The sequence below is a fragment of the Musca autumnalis genome, unplaced genomic scaffold (genome assembly GCF_047663935.1).
Source record: "Musca autumnalis isolate F117 unplaced genomic scaffold, ASM4766393v1 scaffold_639, whole genome shotgun sequence".
NCBI lineage: Eukaryota > Metazoa > Arthropoda > Insecta > Diptera > Muscidae > Musca > Musca autumnalis.
In genome coordinates, this window is record NW_027412243.1 from 30,758 (window position 1) to 51,706 (window position 20,949).

General features: G+C 38.7%; 1 pseudogene; it reads left to right on the forward strand.

Moving 5' to 3' along the window:
- Positions 1-3,169: 3,169 nt before the first annotated feature.
- On the forward strand, positions 3,170-3,776 carry LOC141388159 (eukaryotic translation initiation factor 5A-like; annotated as a pseudogene).
- Positions 3,777-20,949: the final 17,173 nt, after the last annotated feature.

Sequence of the window (20,949 nt, forward strand, 5' to 3'; positions counted from 1 at the left end):
TTGGTCCGTTTCACCCGCTAAATATTTCACGATCATCACCAATAGGAATAGGGATCTATTCTGATCTGAACCCGACCTCGTGACGATCGGTCCATAATTGCGGCCTGGAGCGTGCTTACAATTTATGCGTCATAAAATTTGGGGAAGAGTTCTTTGCTTCAATGCAAAGAACTAAGAGAACTGATGAGTCCAAGTGGCGTTGGACGAAACTAGTATTCTCTGCCCTTCCCTAAAGCAAATCAATTTTAACTACACCCACTTTAAAAACTTGTTGTTTTTAAAATTTGAAAACAACAAATATGTGATTAAGTCTCTTCAAAAGTTTATGTAACACCACGAAATATTCGCCCTAGACCCCTTATTCGGTATGCCAAAATTCATATCTCGACGAGATAAAGCGATTTAGCGATGTGTAAAATTGTAAACAAACTTAAGGCCGCAATTATGGACCGACTGTAACGAATTTTTAAGGAGGTTGGGTTCGGGCCAGAATAGAAATGATTAGTTTTTGGTGATGATCGTGAAATGTTCAGGGGATGAAATGGACCAAAAACAACATTTTAACCAATTTTGTAGCGGCTCTGTAGGTCAAAATAATAACAAAGTTTGAGTTTATGATGAAGAAGAAGCATACAAACCAACGTGAGGATCAGATAATACTTAGCGGGTTAAATGGACTGAAACTTTTGTGTGAAATTGGTGAAAATTTCAATAACGTAGCGGTTAAACAACGGAAGTAGTAGTACTACATAAGTGGGTTTCATTACATTTTACGTGAACTAAATTTTCCTTTCCTGCTACAAAAATGTCTTTGTCATGCTAGATAACTTTTTGGTTTCGGTCATAAGTATTATACATTACATCTCCGATATTTGATAATTAAATGTTCACAATCATTGAAAAGAAGTTCCGTGGAGAGCGATTGTCCAGGGATAGTGGTATAGGGTATCCCATGGTCGGCTCAGTCCGACTATAGACTTTTCTTACTTGTTTTAATATATATCAAGAAAATATATACATCAAGTTTGCCAACAAAACACCCAAATATTTTTGAATAAATTTGTTTTGTTCTTTTTTCGAGTTAATGCATGAAAGCAACATGAAATTTAGTTCTTGACGAAAGGTGTTAAAAAAAGAAGTATTCTAGACAAAATTTTGTTGTAAGTCCTAGAACAAACTAGATATCTTAGTAAAATAATTTGTAAAGAAAATTACGTTACAAAATTAGATATTATAGGTAGAAATTATTTGTTAAACTTTTAGACTCCTAATTAAATTTTTTTTTCCATACTGAGTCAAAATCTCCTAAAATACCTCACTTTTTGGGGGTTATGTCAGAAGAAGAAATATTCCAAATTAAATTTCATTATGAGTCTCTGAACAAACGAAATTTGTAACTATAATATTTAATATCTCCAGAAGCTTTCGCTTTTTATATATGATTTAGGACCATATTCTACCGTTTTTATTCACATTTTCGTTATTTTAATAATACATTAATAATATATTTTATTGATGTTTTTTGATAATAAATTCGCTTAAATTATTATGTGTGCTCGATCCAAACTGTTTTTGAAATACCTATGGTGAATATATATAGGAAAAATATTGATAACTCAGGACTTTGAAAAATTACGTATTTTAGTAATATAAACTAAATTAACGTCATCAGGATAAGTCATAGTTTCCTGATATTGTATGTGAGAATGCTTGGATAGTCTACGGCTATTGTCCAGTGAATATATCCCCAGCAGAATAAATTGGAAGTAGTGCAATGTGGACTAGTTCTTTCACGGCATGTTTTGATGCAGTTCAAACGGAATCGTGAAAAAGGCACTCCAGTCCTCACATTTTAACCGCATTTGGATGCAATCCAAAGAATCACATCCAATTGTCACATTTTAACAAGATCCGGATGCAGTTCAACGGAGTCGTGAAAAAGGCACTCCAATTCCTCACAATTTAACAGCATCCGGATGCAGTCCAAACGGAGTCGTGAAAAAGGCACTCCGTTCGCTATATTTTATTAGCAGTTGTTAGAGATCCCAACACGTTCATAAATCAGTGTATACATCTCTACGTGTTAAAATGTCCAAAAACTCACGAGAAGAAAATTTCCCAATGGAGTGCTGTTGGAGTACATGTCGAAATCTTAACTGGTGATGGCAAGACAATATCAAACCCAAATAGCAGATGAAGCATAAACAATTCAGCTTGGATTAAATAGAGAGTGAAGGAAACACGCATGTTTACGATTGAATTCAATGGAGAATTTTCATAATTTGTGTTAATGTAATAAAGTTCTTAATATTTTTGTTCTCCACAAATAATAAATGCATTTTATTTGTTCTAGGATATTTTGTAATGGCTTGAACAAAAACACGTGCTTTGGACTGCATCCTATTCTACCCCAAAGGGTTAGTTAAAATGCAATGCCAAAGAGTCAGTTAAAATGCAGTGCCAAAGGGTCAGTTAAAATGCAGTGCCAGAGGGTCAGTTAAAATGCAGTGCCAACGGGTCAGTTAAAATGCAGTGCAATGGAGTGCCTCTTTCAGTAGTCACGCTCTTGTAAAAATCATGAGTGAAAATGCATAATTTGATGCACTTCCACATCACTTGTACATATCATTTAACTGCCTCTTTGGAGGCAAACTTTTTGCTGGGTCTGACATACGAGTCCTAACATCCATGGTTTTGGCATGGTTCTAAATACTCTAATGATGGCAGCTACTCCTGCTCTGATGAAATTGACCGAATTTACGGATACAAATAGTGTTTAAACTTATATTTGAATCTCTATTTTGCGTTATAATTTCAGCGATTTTTACAAGTAATCAAAAAGAGTTATAAAATTCTGCACCTAAAACAGTATTTTGAGAGTACACGCCATCTCTTGCAGAGTAAGCTGGAAGGGGTAAGGGGGAACAGTTCACTCCTTGAACTAATATCAAATATCGTCAATTTTAATCACTCTAAGCTTGATAGCTCACAACTTACAGTTCAAAACTTAAATTTTTCAGAGCAAATGCGAAAGTCATGATGGAGCCGCCATAATTCACAGTGTAGGAATGGCTTATGCGTAAAATCTACGACTCTAGTATACAGTACGCTTCCAAAAATTATCTTGTTGAAAGAATAATGCAAGTCTTGTTAGGCATTACACTTGGTTACGACAAGGTTAAAATCACATATTATTCCTTTTTGAAACCAGCGTCTAAACTTGAACTTTGTTAACAATGGCTGAAATGGATGATCATCACTTTGAAACCGGCGATTCTAGTGCTTCTCAAACTTTCCCTATGCAATGTTGCGCATATCGTAAAAGCGGTTTTAGTAATGCTCAAGAGCAGGCCCTGTAAAATTGTTGAAATGTCTACTTCCAAAACAGGCAAACACGGTCACGCTAAAGTCCATATGGTCGGCATTGATATCTTTACAAATAAGAAATATGAAGATATCTGTCCATCCACTCACAACATGGATGTACCTCATGTTAAGAGAGAAGATTCCCAATTGACCGATATCAGTGATGATGGATACTTGACTTTGATGTCTGACAATGGTGAAATCAGAGAAGATCCTAAATTGCCAGAAGGTGATTTGGGTAACTCCTTGAGAACCGATTTTGATAACGGCAAAGATCTTTTGTGTACTGTCCTCAAGTCTTGTGGCGAAGAATGTGTTATTGCTATTAAGACTAATACCGCTCTTGACAAGTAGAGATAGGGCATTTTGTGTGTAGTGAGTTCTTTTTATTTTTGTTTTTAAGATAATACGTACCAGACGTACTTGAAAAGTACAAGGCCGATATTACTGCAATACAGGAAATACGATGGATTGGGAAAGGCGTCACAACAACACCTAAAGGTGACGCACTGTATTATAGCTGCCATGACGTAAAGCATGAGTTTGGTTGCGGATTCGTAGTTAGTCGGAGACTAAAACATCTGGTATCCAGCTTCACCCCAGTGAATGAAAGACTTGCTGCAATTCGAATAAAAGCTAAATTCTTCAACATCAGCTTTATCTGCGCTCATGCTCCCACTGAAGAAAAGGACGAACAGACCAAAGATATATTTTACGAGCGCTTAGAAGAAACATATGACCGTTGCCCTGCCCATGACATTAAAATCATTCTAGGCGATTTTAATGCCAAAATTGGAAAGGAGAATATCTTTGGCCCAACAGTCGGGAAATTCAGTCTCCACAGTGAAACATCTGACAATGGTATGAGGCTGATAGACTTTGCAGCTGCAAAAAACATGGTAGTTAGCAGTACCAGATTTAATCATCTCGATATTCATAAGGGCACCTGGCTGTCTCCAGATCAAAGAACAAGTAATCAAATTGATCATGTTGTAATAGATGGAAGACATTCATCAAGCGTGTTGGATGTACGATCGTTCCGAGGCGCAAACAATTGATTCGGACCACTACCTTGTTGCAGCAAAGGTACGTACCCGTCTAAACGTTGCAAATAAAGCACGAACAGACTCAACGCGGAAGTTGGACATCGATAGGCTGCAAACACAACAGATAGCCACAGCATATTCCACTCAACTAGCCCAATTACTTAACGCGAGCACTCCTTGTCCCGATAACATAACAACACAATGGCAACATATTGCCCACTCCATGCAAACAGCCGCAAAATCCATACTTGGATTCCAGAGACCTCCACAAAGGAATTCATGGTATGACCAGGAGTGTCGTGCTGCTACCGAAGAGAAAAATGTGGCATATAGAGCTACTTTGCAATCAGTAGCAACGCGTAGCGCGCGAGAGAGATATCGGGAGAAAAGGAGAGAAGAGAAACGTCTTTTCCGCAAGAAAAAGAGAGAAATGGAAAAGCGGGAGTGTGAAAAAATCGAGATGTACAGGAGCCAGAATGAAGTCCGAAAATTCTACCAAAGAGTGAAACATCAAACAGATGGCTTTGGTACAGGCACATCCTCCTGTAGAGACCAGCAAGGTAATCTGGTAACAGATACAGATAGCGTGCTCAGGATATGGAAGGAACATTTCTCCAATCTGCTGGTATCCAAAAGTAGCGAAGACGATGATACCACAGATCCAATCCTAGAAGATGGTATAGAATGTATACCGCCCGGCCAAGATGAGGTTAAAACAGCAATCAACCGGCTGAAGAATAATAAAGCAGCAGGAGCGGATGGCTTACCAGCCGAGCTGTTTAAAACCGGAGGCGACGCGCTGATAAGGTGTATGCATCAGCTAGTTAGCACCATCTGGCAGGAAGAACGCGTACCCGAAGATTGGAACCTGAGCATCCTATGTCCCGTCCACAAGAAAGGAGATAAGACTGTATGCTCAAACTATAGGGGCATAAGTCTTCTCCCTATTGCCTATAAGATAGTGTCAGGGATATTGTGCGAACGACTAAAGCCAATGGTCAACGAAATAATTGGACCATATCAATGTGGCTTTAGACCTGGCAAGTCGACCATTGACCAGATATTTACCCTGCGGCAAATCCTAGAGAAGACCCAAGAGATGCAGATCGACATATTTCACCTTTTTGTCGATTATAAAGCAGCATTCGACAGTCCCCTCCGATCAAAGGTATTCCACGCAATGTCTGAATTTGTATCCCCGCAAAGCTCATCCGGCTTTGTAAGATGACTTTAACTGATACTAGGTCCTCAGTTAAAATTGGAAAGAACCTCTCCGAAGAATTTTTGTACCAAAAGAGGTTTCAGACAAGGAGACAGCCTTTCGTGTGATCTATTCAACATTTTGCTGGAAAAGGTAATACGAGATGCAAATGTCAAAAGAAATGGCACAATTTACACCAATAGCCACATGTTACTTGCCTATGCTGATGACATAGACATCATGGAACGATCAGTGAAGGAAGTAACTGATACCTTTAGGAAGGTCGAAGCAGAATCTGCGAAAGTGGGTCTGGCGGTAAACGGCGAAAAGACCAAATTGATAGTGTCGACGCGCAAAGCGTCCATAGAGCTCGGACCAACTGTGGAAGTTGGTACCTACAATTTTGAGGTAGTTAAAGACTTCGTCTATTTCGGCACTGCTATAAACACAACAAACAACATAAGTTGTGAAATAAGAAGAAGAATTGTATTGGCCAACAGATGCTACTATGGTCTAAGTAAGCAATTTAAAAACAAAGCCACATCTCGTCAAACAAAAATAACACTATACAAAACGCTGATACTACCCGTGCTAATGTATGGCTCCGAAGCATGGGTACTTGCGCAAGCAGATAAGGCAGTGCTTGGTGTGTTTGAGAGGAAAATTCTGCAAAAGATCTACGGGCCGATTTGCGTTGACGGTGAATATCGACGTCGTATGAACCACGAGCTATATAAGCTATACAAAGACATGAATATAGTTAAACGTATCGAGATGCAACGATTGCGTTGGCTAGGCCATATCATGAGAATGAGCGATGATGAACCCGCTAAAAAGGCGTATGAATACATGCCCCATGGCGGTGCACGCAGAATCGGCAGGCCTAAGCTTCGATGGAGCAAACAAGTGGATGAAGAAATGGAAAGGCGCGGCATTCGAAAAAGTCAAGCGAAAAACAGAGAGGAATGGAGATCTTTTCTTAGTTCGGTCTATGGAACAAATGTTCTGTAATGGGCCAACTAAGTAAGTAAGTAAGTACGTACCAACCAACAGCTACAACAAGAAATAAATTTTTTTTATAAAAAATAAGAATAAGGTAGGACTTGTATAATTCTAGTGGCTGCAAATTTCCTTTGCATTTAAAAATGAGAGAGAGAAAAAAAAAAAAACAAAATATGAAATACATACAATTTATACTATGATTATACAACATTTTATACTATGATTATTACATATATATGTATTCTAATCTCTTTATTAATTTGAGGACAACAAGATTATTGTTCATCTCTTTTGTTACCTTCCCCAAAAATCTAGCAAGAAAAGAATATATGTCGAATTTTTAAAAAATATATTTCGCAGAAGTTATGTGCTTGCTGCGGATGTAGGGGGTTATTCTTAACCAGGAGGGATATACTTATATTGAATATTACTTCGTTTTCAATATAGAGTGAATATGCATCGATATTCTTTTAAAATCTGTGTACACCAAGTTTTAAGGGGGGGTTCTATTCAAATGAGCCAAACTTCCTCAATCGTACAATCCCACCGTAATCTTACTTCCAAATTTCAGGATTTCAGTTTTATCCGTTCACCCAAATTTAAATTGTACCAAATTTAGTACAATTAAGTACGTTTCGTACCCATAAATACGAATTTCAATCCTACAATCCAATAGTTTTCTTAATTCCATATTTCAGGATTCCAGCCTTATCCGTTTGCCTAAAACCAAATTGTACCAAATTTAGTACCATTTAGTACTTTTCGTACTCCTAAGAACGAACTTCTAAAACCATTCACTGCTACCATGATTTTCAAACTTCTAGCCATACCCGTTCAAAATATGCAATTGGTACCAAATTTTGTATCTTTTAGTACATTTAGTACACTTATAGTTCGAATTTCCAAAAACCCTTTCGTACGTCTTTCTAACTCTCCAGCTGTGATCCTTATTCCAAATTTAACAGTTCTATACTCTTCCCGTTTGCAGTGTACAAAGGGTACATTTTTTGGTACATTATAACGAGTAGTTTTACCGAAGGCTGAGGTTAGCTCAGCAGTTTCCAGGGTCGACTTAAGACCCCACGAACCTTAAGTAAGAACTACAGTTAATTGTGCTCCAATGCTTTATTGATACAATTACGTATATATGAATATTCAATGGTTTTGAGATTAGTCGGGGATGTAGTGTATATTGATGGGATGATGCTACGAACAATCTCGGATGGCTGCTTGTCGGCCCGATGATGATCGGGTGTGGGGATGGGATTAGCGATAGTCGGTGGCTATGATAGTTGGCTCGACAGTCGTCGGATATGTGGATCGGCTCGGTGATATTCGGTTGTTGGTTGCTCGTCGGCAATCGTCGGATGTGTTGCTCGGCTCTGGATAATCGGATGCCGTCGGATACGGTCGGCTCGTTGGTAGTCGTCGGGTGTGTTTGCTCGGTTCTGGGGTGCTCGGATGCTGTCGGCTTGTTGGTAGTTGTCGGCGATATTCTTCTCGGCAGTACTCGGCTCGGTATTGGATCGACAATCGGCTGGGCGGCTTTCGGGTGATTGATCGTACTCGGCTGTTGACGGTCGGTTCTGCTACTCTGCAAAGAGAAGAGTCGGAAATGGTTAGGTAACGGAGCGAACGAATCGACAGGAGCGAACGAATCGTCTGGAGCGAACGAGTCGACAGGAGCGAACGAATCGACAGGAGCGAACGAATCGGCAGGAGCGAACGAATCGACAGGAGCGAACGAGTCGACAGGAGCGAACAAATCGACAGGAGCGAACGAATCGTCAGGAGCGAACAAATCGCAAGGAGCGAACGAATCGCCAGGAGCGAACGAATCGACAGGAGCGGACGAATCGGCAGGAGCGAACGAATCGACAGGAGCGAACGAATCGGCTGGAGCGAACGAATCGACAGGAGCAAACGAATCGCCAGGAGCGAACAAATCGCAAGGAGCGAACGAATCGCCAGGAGCGAACAAATCGACAGGACCGAACGAATCGCAAGGCCGACGGCTGTTGCTAGGTTCGGTTCAAGTGACTGCGGACAATGCCACACGTCTTATCATGTACTTCGTTTAACGCCAGCACTCGACAAATTCAGCGACGAAAACTAAACATCTTATCCATCTGGGTTTACGGAGTGAATGAGAATTATTTGTAAGGCGAGATAACCAGGAAATACACTGAAGTTTAAATAATGTATGAATGGAGTTGTAATTATGCGTGAAGTTGGGATTATGCATACGCTGATAAGGTAGTTTTGTATTGATACTGGATGTAATATCAGAGGGGCGGTTTTGCAATGTAGCGGTCACGTTACAACATTTTAGTACCTTTCGTACCCTTTTAGGACGAGTTTCCAAAAACACAGCTTTATCGCACCCCTACCCACCAACAGCAACCCACAGTCAAAATTTCAACTTTCTAGCTTCAGCGGTTTCGTCTGGGCGATGATATTTCAGTCAGTCAGTAAGTCACTCACTCATCACTAAGCTCTTTTATATATAAAGGGGTTACCTCTACATATCACTTTAAAAAAATCGGAAAAATTTTGAAGTACAGGTTGTATAGAGTATGCCACAAAAAAATTCAAATTCGATCGGAGCAAAATTGGCTGAGATATGAGGATTGGAATGGCACAATTTATCGTTTTTCTCGAAATGGCATTTCTGAAGTCGTTGCAAACGATATCTCGAAAACGAATTGACCGATGGTTTGGTGAACTTATTAAATACATACAAAGCTTGAGACAGATTTTTTTTTAATGTTACCCTATTTTTTACGAAAAGCGGTAAATTTTTTTTTTTAATCGAAAATTTGATTTTGACAGTTCACAATTTTTGTTCAAATTTATTTTTTCAAATTCAGTTTTAGTTAAAGTCAAAATTGTTAGGATTTTAAAACGCCTACGTTTTAGTTAAAGTCAAGATTGTTAGGTTTTTAAAACGCCTACAAGCAAGAACGGCCCATCCGTTTTCGAGCTATCATTGGACCGCAAAACGTTATTACCAAAAAAAAAGGGGTTTCGCAGGTAGCCATTTACCACAAGACTATTCGATATTTTTCAACAACAAAAATTCAAAAAGGAGTATAAGATGTGCTCTTTCAGATGAATGAAAGTACGACATAGAAATATGGGTAGTTTATTTAAAAAAATCATGAAAAATTAGTTTTTTTGTCGTCACAACAAGGGATAACCCCTTAAGATTAAGGCTTTACTTAACGGCATGTTCCATTTTTTCTGTGATCCGGAGTTTAAAAATTTTAACAATAGAATTTGCCATTAATATCTTCACAAATCCCTATTAAATTTAGAATTATGTTTACATAAATATTTTATTTTTTTTTTAATATTAAAAATATCACTTCTCGATTTTAACATCGTTCACGCTTTATTGATCAAAAATATATAAAACATTTTTTTTCGCAGAACAAAAGCTATAATTGTAATAAGTGTTCTATAAACATCCCGGAAGGGACAAGGGAAATTTCCCTAATATCAATGAGTGCACCCCGATTCATATAAGTTCTATTATCAGGAACCTACTGTTTATCGCCGAGTCCGAATGGCGTGTCTTAATACACTACTTTGTAGAGAAGTTTTACATGGCTGAAATACCCACCGTTGAAAATTTTTGATGTTGCCTTACCGGAGTATCGAACCCGCGACCTTCAGCGTGTAAGGCAAGTGTGCATACCATTCCACCACGGTGGTACCCAGAACAGAAACTACCCTATCAAAATGAATTCATTAATTTAAAATAAAAAATTATGTCCTACAATGCCAAACATTTGTTATTGTACTTTTTTGTGTTGTCCAACAAATAGGGAAGAAAAAAAACTGTTTATGTAACCAAACTATAGAGCATAGGCGACCACGCACGACACGGCAAACACACCACATTTACCATCTACAATATCCCCATATCCCCCAATAGATCCACGAGACGGAGCAGGTTGATACCCTTGTAAATCAGAACCTCAAACAAAAATGATTACAACCATGGATGAGGTTAACGCAGAGATTAACAAAGCCAAACCATCTAAAGCCTTAGGACCGGACGACATATTTATGGTTATGCTGAAAAATCTCGGTCCAGCAGCAAAGAGCTACATAGCCAACATCCTGACACTATCCAAACAGTCAGTGATCCCAGATGCATGGAAAATGGCCAGAAATATTCCCCTGCTTTGATCATTCCTGCAGGACCGACAAAGAAGGCAACAGCAGATTTCTCCCCAATTATGCAATCCCGGTTTGGACATCATTCGTAAGAGATATTCAGTAGTGTATCATCGCAAATGGATGTGCCCAGATGACGAGTGGGGATCATCTGCATTAGGAAGCAAGGCTACAGTCTGTGTAGCAACAACGAAAACAAGCTACATAAGAAAGAAAGGAACTTTCAAAAAATTTAGCTAATAAGTTAGCCATCCACTCATAACTCTATATTATATACTCAATATCCGAGTTTCCTATAACCAGCACGGATTTCATAATGCAGTACGTAGTCAACACAGGCCATACCCACATTAGTGCGATTTTGGAATTAGGTCGGTAATAGGAAATGTTGAAGTATTTAAATAAAATGTACTGCAAATGTAACATACATAACATTGCGTTTCTATTTCTTGCGTTTCCTTAATTAGTTACACTGCAACTTAAACTTATGTTAACACCATACTCGCGACGAATTATTCAAAAATCACTTGCGTATTTGTGTAAACGTCTACTATTCTGAGATAATATTCAACACCATTTATATGGCTCGCATAAAGTGTTACAGCTGTTTGGTATGATTCTTTATCTGTTTTATACGCCACATTTTCTGCAATTTCTGGGTGTACACGTTCAAGTTAGTTACAATTGCTATTGTTGTATATTTTTTCCTACGTTTTATACCCTACACCACTATGTGGAGAGGGTATTATAAGTTGGTTTTGGCCAAAAAGTTTGTAACGCATCGAAATAATGGTCGTAGACCCATACTTATATATACCGAAATGAATGTCTCGACGAGCTGAGTCGATCTGGCTATGTGTGTCCGTCCGTCCGTCTGTCCGTCTGTCCATCTAAACCTTGTAATCACGCTACAGGTCGCAATTTTGATCGGATCGTCACGAAATTTTGGATGTTGATGGGGGTCCCGGAGGGGAAGAAGCCTATTGATTTTTATGATGGTCGGATAAAATTTAGGGGTCGGAATGGGCAAAAAACTTAAGTGGATAAAAAGACAACGTTTTTTTTCCAAAGCGAATATCTCAGCTTCTATATGGGATATACCAAAAGCAAAACAATACAATACAATAAAAGTAGAAAATATCACCTTTCTAATGATGTAAAGTAGGTTCTTGTAGGTGATCAAACAACGAAGATATCACAATAGTAGCAAATAAAACCCAAATCACGAAATTTTGGATGTTGATGGGGGTCCCGGAGGGGAAGAAGCCTATTGATTTTTATGATGGTCGGATAATATTTAGGGGTCGGAATGGGCAAAAAACTTAAGTGGATAAAAAGACAACGTTTTTTTTCCAAAGCGAATATCTCAGCTTCTATATGGGATATACCAAAAGCAAAACAATACAATACAATAAAAGTAGAAAATATCACCTTTCTAATGATGTAAAGTAGGTTCTTGTAGGTGATCAAACAACGAAGATATCACAATAGTAGCAAATTAAACCCAAATTTTCATTTTTGCGATTTTAATTATAATGACGAATATCACAGTTTTGGTTAGGGACTTTCCAACAGCAAAACCTGGCTTTGAAAGTAAAAGATCCCATCTTTACAATGATGTAAACTAGGTCGGCGTAGGTGACCAAATAACGGAGATATCGCAATAGTCGGTAATACATCCCATTTTTCCACTTTTTTGTGAAATCACGCTACAGGTCTCTCGTCACGAAATTTTGAGGGTTAATGGGGGCCACACAGATGAAGAAGCCTATTGATTTTGGTGATGGTCGGATAATATTTAGGGGTCGTAATGGGCAAGAAACTTGTTTGGAGAAAAAGACAACGTTTTTTTCCTAAGCGAATATCTCAGCTTCAATATGGGGTATACCAAAAACAGAACCTGGCCATGAAAGTAGAAAATATGGCCTTTCTAATGATGTAAAGTGGGTTCTCGTAGGTGATCAAACAACGAATATATCGCAATAGCCGCTAATAGAACCCAACTTTTTATTTTTGCGATTTTAATAATAATGACGAATATCACAGCTTCGGTTGGGGATCTTCCAAAAACAAAGTCTGACTATGAAAGTAGAAAATCCCATCTTTACAGTGATGCAAAGTAGGTTGTCGTAGGTGGCCACATAACGGAGATATCACAGTAGTCGACAATACATCCCATTTTTCATTTTTTTGTAATCACGCTACAGGTCGCAATTTTGATCGGATCGTCACGAAATTTTGGGGCCTACAGAGAAAGAAGCCTATTTGGTGATGGTCGGATAATATTCAGGGGTCGGAATGGGCAAAAAACTTATTTGGAGAAAAAGTCAACGTTTTATTTCAAAGCGAATATCTCCGCTTCTAAAAGAAGTATATCAAAAGCAAAACCTGCTAATGAAAGTAGAAAATATCACCTTTGCAACGATGTTACGTAGGTTGTCGTAGGTGGTCAAACAACGAAGATATCGCAAAAGCCACATAGAACACAACTTTTCATTTTTGCGATTTTAATAATAACGACGAATATCAAAGCTTTGGTTCGGGACCTTCCAAAAGCAAAGTCTGACGATGAAAGTAAAAAATCCCATTATTACAATGATGTAAAGCAGGTTGGCGTAGGTATCCAAATGACGGAGATATCGCAATAGTCTGTAATACATCCCATTTGCCCACTTTTTTGGAAATCACGCTACAGGTCGCAATCTTAACTGGATCGTCACGAAATTTTGGGTATTATTGGGGGTCCCACAGAGGAAAAAACCTTTTGATTTTTGATAATGGTCGGATATTATTCAGGGGTCAGAATGTGACAAAATAAAAACTTATTTGGAGAAAAGGCCAACGTTTTATTTCAAAATGAATATCTCTTTTCTGTAAGAAGTATATCGAAAGCAAAACCTGGCAAGGAACGTAGAAAATATCACCTTTACAACGATGTGAAGTAGGTTGTCATAGGTGGTCACACAACAGAGATATCGCAATAGTCGGTAATGCATCCCTTTTTCCATTTTTGTGCAATCACACAACGAAATTTTGATCGGATCCTCACGAATTTTCGGGGGTTGATGGGTGTCTAACAGAGAAAGAAGCCTATTGATGATTGGCATACATCCCACTTTTCCATTTTTTATTTGGGTTTTACCGTCGATGCACTTAAATGCGTTTCAAAAAAATTGACCTGTGTTAATGAAGACATTCAGAGCAAAGGCGCTAAGCTTTCCAAATTTTAATATTTTGAGTTTTATTAGTCAAAAGGTTATGAACAGGGGTAGTGGTGTAGGGTATCACATAGTCGGCCCCGACCCGACTATAGCCTTGGCTCACTTGTTGTACTTGAGGTGTATATTAAATGAGCTAGCCATATCTTGGAACACAAAGACCATGCCAACTAAGAACATTATCCAAAACTGAAAAATCTCAATTCAAAGCACGACCAGCTAAGAAAAGAACAAACGCCGCTATGACAACATTTGCACTGATACTTGCAACAAAAGATTTCCTCCTTTCCAACCGAAACAGATTCGGATGTTTTGTTTTTGTTATTTATTTTTTATGTAATGCATCAGCAGAAAGATACAAAGCACATCATTCATTTGTACGAGAATTCAGAATTGTGAATAATTTTTCTCTGCAACCATGAAATGCACACCTTTTTCATTTACAACATCAATCATCAACATCTTTATTCGCGCTTCCAAATATCCGAGGTCATTACAATTCATGGCAATGCCGTGTTGTCCAATCGCATTTAAATTGTGCCAAAGTGGCTTTATGTAAATAGTTCGAAATTTATCATAAGATTAAATATGATGTACTTTCGCAATATCATGAAGAAAACCAATAATTAGATAAAAATAATTAGTAGTTTAAAAGTATTTCGTCATCAAAAATGCCCGAAAATGTAAGTAATAATTCAATTAGTTTACAGGAGAAGCAATAAACGTTATAAAATGAAAACGGTTTAATAAAATATCGAAAATTTTTAGCATCATATTTTAAGACAGATAAGCAATACATTTCTGGAAAATGTTTTTTTTTCAGGATTTCAGACGCTGTGTGGGTTACGTCGTTTGATATTGTTTTTTTTCGTACATGCCAAAAGGCGCAACTTACAATTTGTTCAGAATATATTTACAGAAACAAGCATTCATGAAAAAATTATAATAAATTGACAGCTGACTTATTTGCCTACGCAAATAGGCGAACTTTAAACTAGCTATCCGCATGTGTTGGGTTCCATTCCCAGTCTTAAGGGTGATATTTCAATGTATCTCAATGAGATGAACTGTCTATTCCAACAACAACTCTAATTACCTATGATTTCAATTGTATTAGACGATATTTAAAACCTCTGATCTTTTTGGGTGACGTAAGGGATGGAAGATACCAAGCAACGTTCCTGACCGGTTTTAACATGGCAAAGCCCAGGATTTATCTTGGTCCCTCTTTCATCCCAAGTGGACACTGACCTGCCTGTGGTGTCACCTGGGGAGCTGCCTTTAACATCCGTTGAAGGTAGTGAGCTAACATGTGCCGCGCGTTCACCCATAAGAACGTTAAAAACTTGGGTTTGGGCATCGGGTTAGTAACCCTCCCCTAGAAAAAGCAGCCTACTATGAAACAAGTAAAAAAGCGTTAAGTTCGGCCGGGCCGAACTTTTCATACCCTCCACCATAAAATATTCTGAACTAAAATGGAATAATTAGTTTTCATTCCTGCCCCAACTTTAAGTGGGTACGTTAAAATGTGAGATAATGTACATAAAATGTTTCATTCGGTAGGCCCTTTTTATGGTGCCTATATCTAACTATTTATTTTGACAATTTTTGGTTTGCTACAAATTGGCAGGTACCGTTATATAGGGGTTATAGTAAAACATGGACCTATGTTGACAGTTCTTGATGGGAGCCTTTAATGTCAAATAACTCCTAATTCGGTTAAAAATTGTAGCTAGAATCCTCAAAATACCGAAAATCGGTACATAACGTGGGAATTTCAAATGACATTAACAGCTAGTTCGGAGGTATGTATGTTGGCTATATGAAAATATGAACTTAAATGAACAATTTTTGTTGGCTTTTAAATTTCAAACTACAGAAAGTTCGTAAAAAAAATAAAGCTAAGGTACGGAAAATCGGGAGGTTTGTTTTGGGGCTATACCAAAACATGGACCTACGTTCGGTTAAACATTTTAAGTAAAATCCTCCAAGTACCGAAAATCGGGAAGTATCGTTATATTGGGGCTATGTTGAAAATTGTTGATGCAGATGTGTGGTGACCACTACAACCTTCAAATGTCAAATTACAGTTAGTTCGGTTAAAAATTTTAGGTAAAATTGCCAATTACTGAAAATTGGGAGGTACCGTTATATGGGAGTTATATTGAACATGGACCTATGTTGACAATTTTTTATGGAGAGATGTTGTGACCACTAAGAACTTCAAATGTCAAATTACTGCTAGTTCGGTTAATATTGTAGTTAAAATCATCAAATTACTAAAAATCGGGAAGTACCGTTATATGGGAGCTTTATCAATACATCGACCTTTCTTGACAATTTTTGGTGGAGAGGTGTGGTGACCACTAAGAATTTCAAATGTCGAATGTTCAAATTACAGATAATTCGGTTAAAACTTGTAGGTAAAATTCTCAAAATACCGAAAATCCGTTATATGGGAATACCGAAATCCGTTATACCGAGGTACCGTTATATGGGGCTATACCAAAACATGGACCTACGTTCATAATTATTTCGAATATAAGTTTTTTTGTCACTAAGAACCCTAAATGTTAAATTATAGCTAATTCGGTCTAGAAATGCGACTTAAATCGTCAAAATACCTGAAATCGGGCGGTAACGTTATATGGGGGCTATTCCAAAACATTGATTTATTGACACTTAAGAACCCTAAATGTCAATTTATAGATAAACCGGTCTGAAAATGTAGCTAAAAACGTCAAAATACCGTAAATCGGGGGGTACCGTTATATGGGGGCTATACCAAAACGTCGACCTATGTCCACAACTTTTGTTATGTAAGTTTATTGACACTTAGCAACCCTAAATGTCAAATTATAGATAAATCGGTCTGAAAAATGTATCTAAAAACGTCAAAATACCGTAAATCGGGGGTACCGTTATATGGGGGCTATACCAAAACGTGGACCTATGTCCACAACATTTGTTACATAATTTTATTGACACTTAATAACCCTAAATGTCACATTATAGATAAATCGGTCTGAAAATGTATCTAAAAACGTCAAAATACCGTAAATCGGGGGGTACCGTTATATAGGGGCTATACCAAAACGTGGATCTATGTCCACAACTTTTATTATATAAGTTTATTGACACTTAATAACCCTAAATGTCACATTATAGATAAATCGGTCTGAAAATGTAGCGAAAAACGTCAAAATACCGTAAATCGGGGGGTACCGTTGTATGGGGGCTATACCAAAACGTGGACCTATGTCCACAACTTTTATTATATATGTTTATTGACACTTAAAAACCCTAAATGTCAAATTATAGCTAAATCGGTCTGAAAATGTAGCTAAAAACGGCAAAATACCGTAAATCGGGGGGTACCGTTATATGGGGGCTATATCAAAACGTGGACCTATGTCCATAAGTTTTGTTATATGAATTTATTGACACTTAAGAACCCTAAATGTCAAATTATAGCTACATCGGTCTGAAAATTTAGCTAAAAACGTCAAAATACCGTAAATCGGGGGGTACCGTTATATGGGGGCTATACCAAAACGTAGACCGATATAGCCCATCATCGAACTTGACCTGCCTGCAAACAAAAGACGCATTTTCCCAAAATTTCAGCGTCCTAGCTCCATTTTTGTGGATTCTAGAGTGATTACCACAGACGGACGGACGGACGGACGTGCACAGATCGACTTAGAATTTTACCCTGATCAAGAATATATATACTTTATAGGGTCGCAAATGAGTATTTCAATGCGTTACAAACGGAAAAACAAACTTAATATACCCTCCATACTATGGTGGAGGGTATAAAAACGAAAGAAATGAAGAACAAACCCCTCTTAAGTTGACGAACCCCGCAAACGTTTTAAGGACCATGACCTGCGAATCTGCACCTGGAATGTTCGCACTCTTTATAGAGAAGATGCAGTCTTCGCATTGGCAGACGTACTTGAAAAGTACAAGGCCGATATTACTGCCTTGCAGGAAATACGATGGATTGGGAAAGGCGTCACAACAACAGCTAAAGGTGACGCACTGTATTATAGCTGCCATTACGTAAAGCATGAGTTTGGTTGCGGATTCGTAGTTAGTTGGAAGCTAAAACATCTGGTATCAAGCTTCACCGCAGTGAATGAAAGACTTGTTGCAATTTGAATAAAACCTAAATTCTTCAACATCAGCTTTATTTGCGCTCATGCTCCCACTGAAGAAAATGACGAACAGACCAAAGATATATTTTACGAGCGCTTAGAAGAAACATACGACCGTTGCCCTGCACATGACATTAAAATCATTCTAGGCGATTTTAATGCCAAAATTGGAAAGGAGAATATCTTTGGCCCAACAGTCGGGAAATTCAGTCTCCACAGTGAAACATCTGAAAATGGTATGAGGCTGATAGACTTTGCAGCTGCAAAAAACATGGTAGTTAGCAGTACCAGATTTAATCATCTCGATATTCATAAGGGCACCTGGCTGTCTCCAGATCAGAAAACAAGAAATCAAATCGAGCGTGTTGGATGTACGATCGTTCCGAGGCGCAAACATTGATTCGTACCACTACCTTGTTGCAGCAAAGGTACGCACCCGCTTAAACGTAGCAAACAAAGTACGAACAGACACAACACGAAAGTTAGACATCGGTAAGCTGCAATCACAACAGATAGCCACAGCATATTCCACTCATCTAGTCCAATTGCTTAATCAAAGCACTCCTCATACCGATAACATATCAGCGCAATGGCAAAGCATTGCCCACTCCATGCAAACAGCCGCAAAATCCATACTTGGATACCAGAGACCTCCACCAAGGAATTCATGGTATGATCAGGATTGTCGTACTGCCACCGAAGAGAAAAATGCGGCATATAGGGCTACTTTACAATCCGTAGCAACGCGTAGGGCACGAGAGAGATACAGGCAGAAAAGGAGAGAGGAGAAACGTCTTTTCCGCTGGAAAAAGAGAGAGATGGATAAACGGGACTGTGAAAAAATCCAGATGTACACAAGCCAGAATGAAGTCCGAAAATTCTAACAAAGAGCCAAGCATCAAACTGATGGCTTTGGTACAGGCACATCCTCCTGTAGAGACCAGCAAGGTAATTTGGTAACTGATACAAATAGTGTACTCAGGATATGGAAAGAACATTTTTCAAATCTGTTGGTATCCAATAGCAGCGAAGACGACGAAGATACCACAGTCCCAATCCCAGAAGATGGTATTGAATGTATACCGCCCAGCCAATATGAGGTAAGGACAGCAATAAATCGGCTGAAGAATAATAAGGCAGCAGGGGCCGATGGCTTACCAGCCGAGCTGTTCAAAACCGGAGGCGACACGCTGATAAGGTGTATTCATCAGCTAGTTAGCACCATCTGGCAGGAAGAACGAGTACCCAACGATTGGAACCTGAGTATCCTGTGCCCCGTCCACAAGAAGGGAGATAAGACTGTATGCTCTAACTATAGGGACATAAGTCTACTCCCTATTGCCTACAAGATCGTATCAGGGATATTGTGCCAACGACTAAAGCCTATGGTCAACGAGATAATTGGACCACACCAATGCGGCTTTAGACCTGGCAAGTAAACCATTGACCAGATATTTAACCTGCGCCAAATCCTGGAGAAGACCCAAGAGATGCAAATCGACACCTACCACCTTTTTGTCGATTATAAAGCAGCCTTCGACAGCCCGCTGAGTTCAAAGGTATTCCAAGCCATGTCTGAATTTGGTATCCCCGCAAAGCTCATCCGGCTTTGTAAAATGACTTTAACTGACACGAGGAACCTCTCCGAAGAGTTTGGTACCAAAAGAGGTTTCAGACAAGGAGACAGCCTTTCGTGTGATCTCTTCAACATCCTGCTGGAAAAGGTTATACGAGAGGCAAACGCCAAAAGAAATGGCACAATCTACACCAATATTCACATGTTACTTGCTTATGCTGATGATATAGACATCATGGGACGATCAGTAAAAGAAGTAACTGATACCTTTATAAAGGTCGAAGGAGAATCTGCTAAAGTGGGTCTGGCGGTAAACGGTGAGAAGAGCAAGTTGATGGTGTCGACGCGCAATGCGTCCATTGAGCTCGGACCGACTGTGGAAGCTGGTTCCTATAATATTGAGGTAGTAAAAGACTTCGTCTACCTCGGCACCTCCGTAAACACAACAAAGACATCAGTTGTGAAATAAAAAGAAGAATTGTATTGGCCAACAGATGCTACTTTGGTTTAAGTAAGCAGTTTAAAACAAAGCCACATCTCGTCAAACAAATATAACGCTCTACAAAACACTGATACTACCCGTGCTGATGTATGGCTCCGAAGCCTGGGTACTTGCGCAAGCAGACATGGCAGCGCTTGGTGTGTTTGAGAGAAAAATTCTTCGAAAGATCTACGGACCAATCTGCGTTGACGGTGAATATCGACGTCGCATGAACCACGAGCTGTATCTGCTATACAACGACATCAATATTGTTAAACGTATCGAGAATGAGCGATGATGAACCCGCTAATAAGGCGTATAAATACGGACCGCTTGGCGGTGGACGCAGAATTGGCAGGCCAAGGAATAGATGGCGCAAACAAGGGGATGATGAGATGAAAAGACGCGGTATTCCAGAGTGCGAAGCAACAAATAGAGAGGAATGGAGATCTTGTCTTAGTTCGGCCTATGGAACAAATGTTCTGTAATGGGCCAGCTAAGTAAGTAAGTAAGATCTTGACTCTTTTACTTATTGTTATATTTAATTCAATTTACCGACAAAATACATATAATATACATTAAGTGATGTGTAATTTTTTAAATGTATCTTTACAAATTAGTTAAACGTAGAAGAAAAATGTTTACTAAAATCTAGAAAGCTGATTAGGCAATGTGATTCGCTTGTACATGAATTGTGTTTCAAAATTTTTG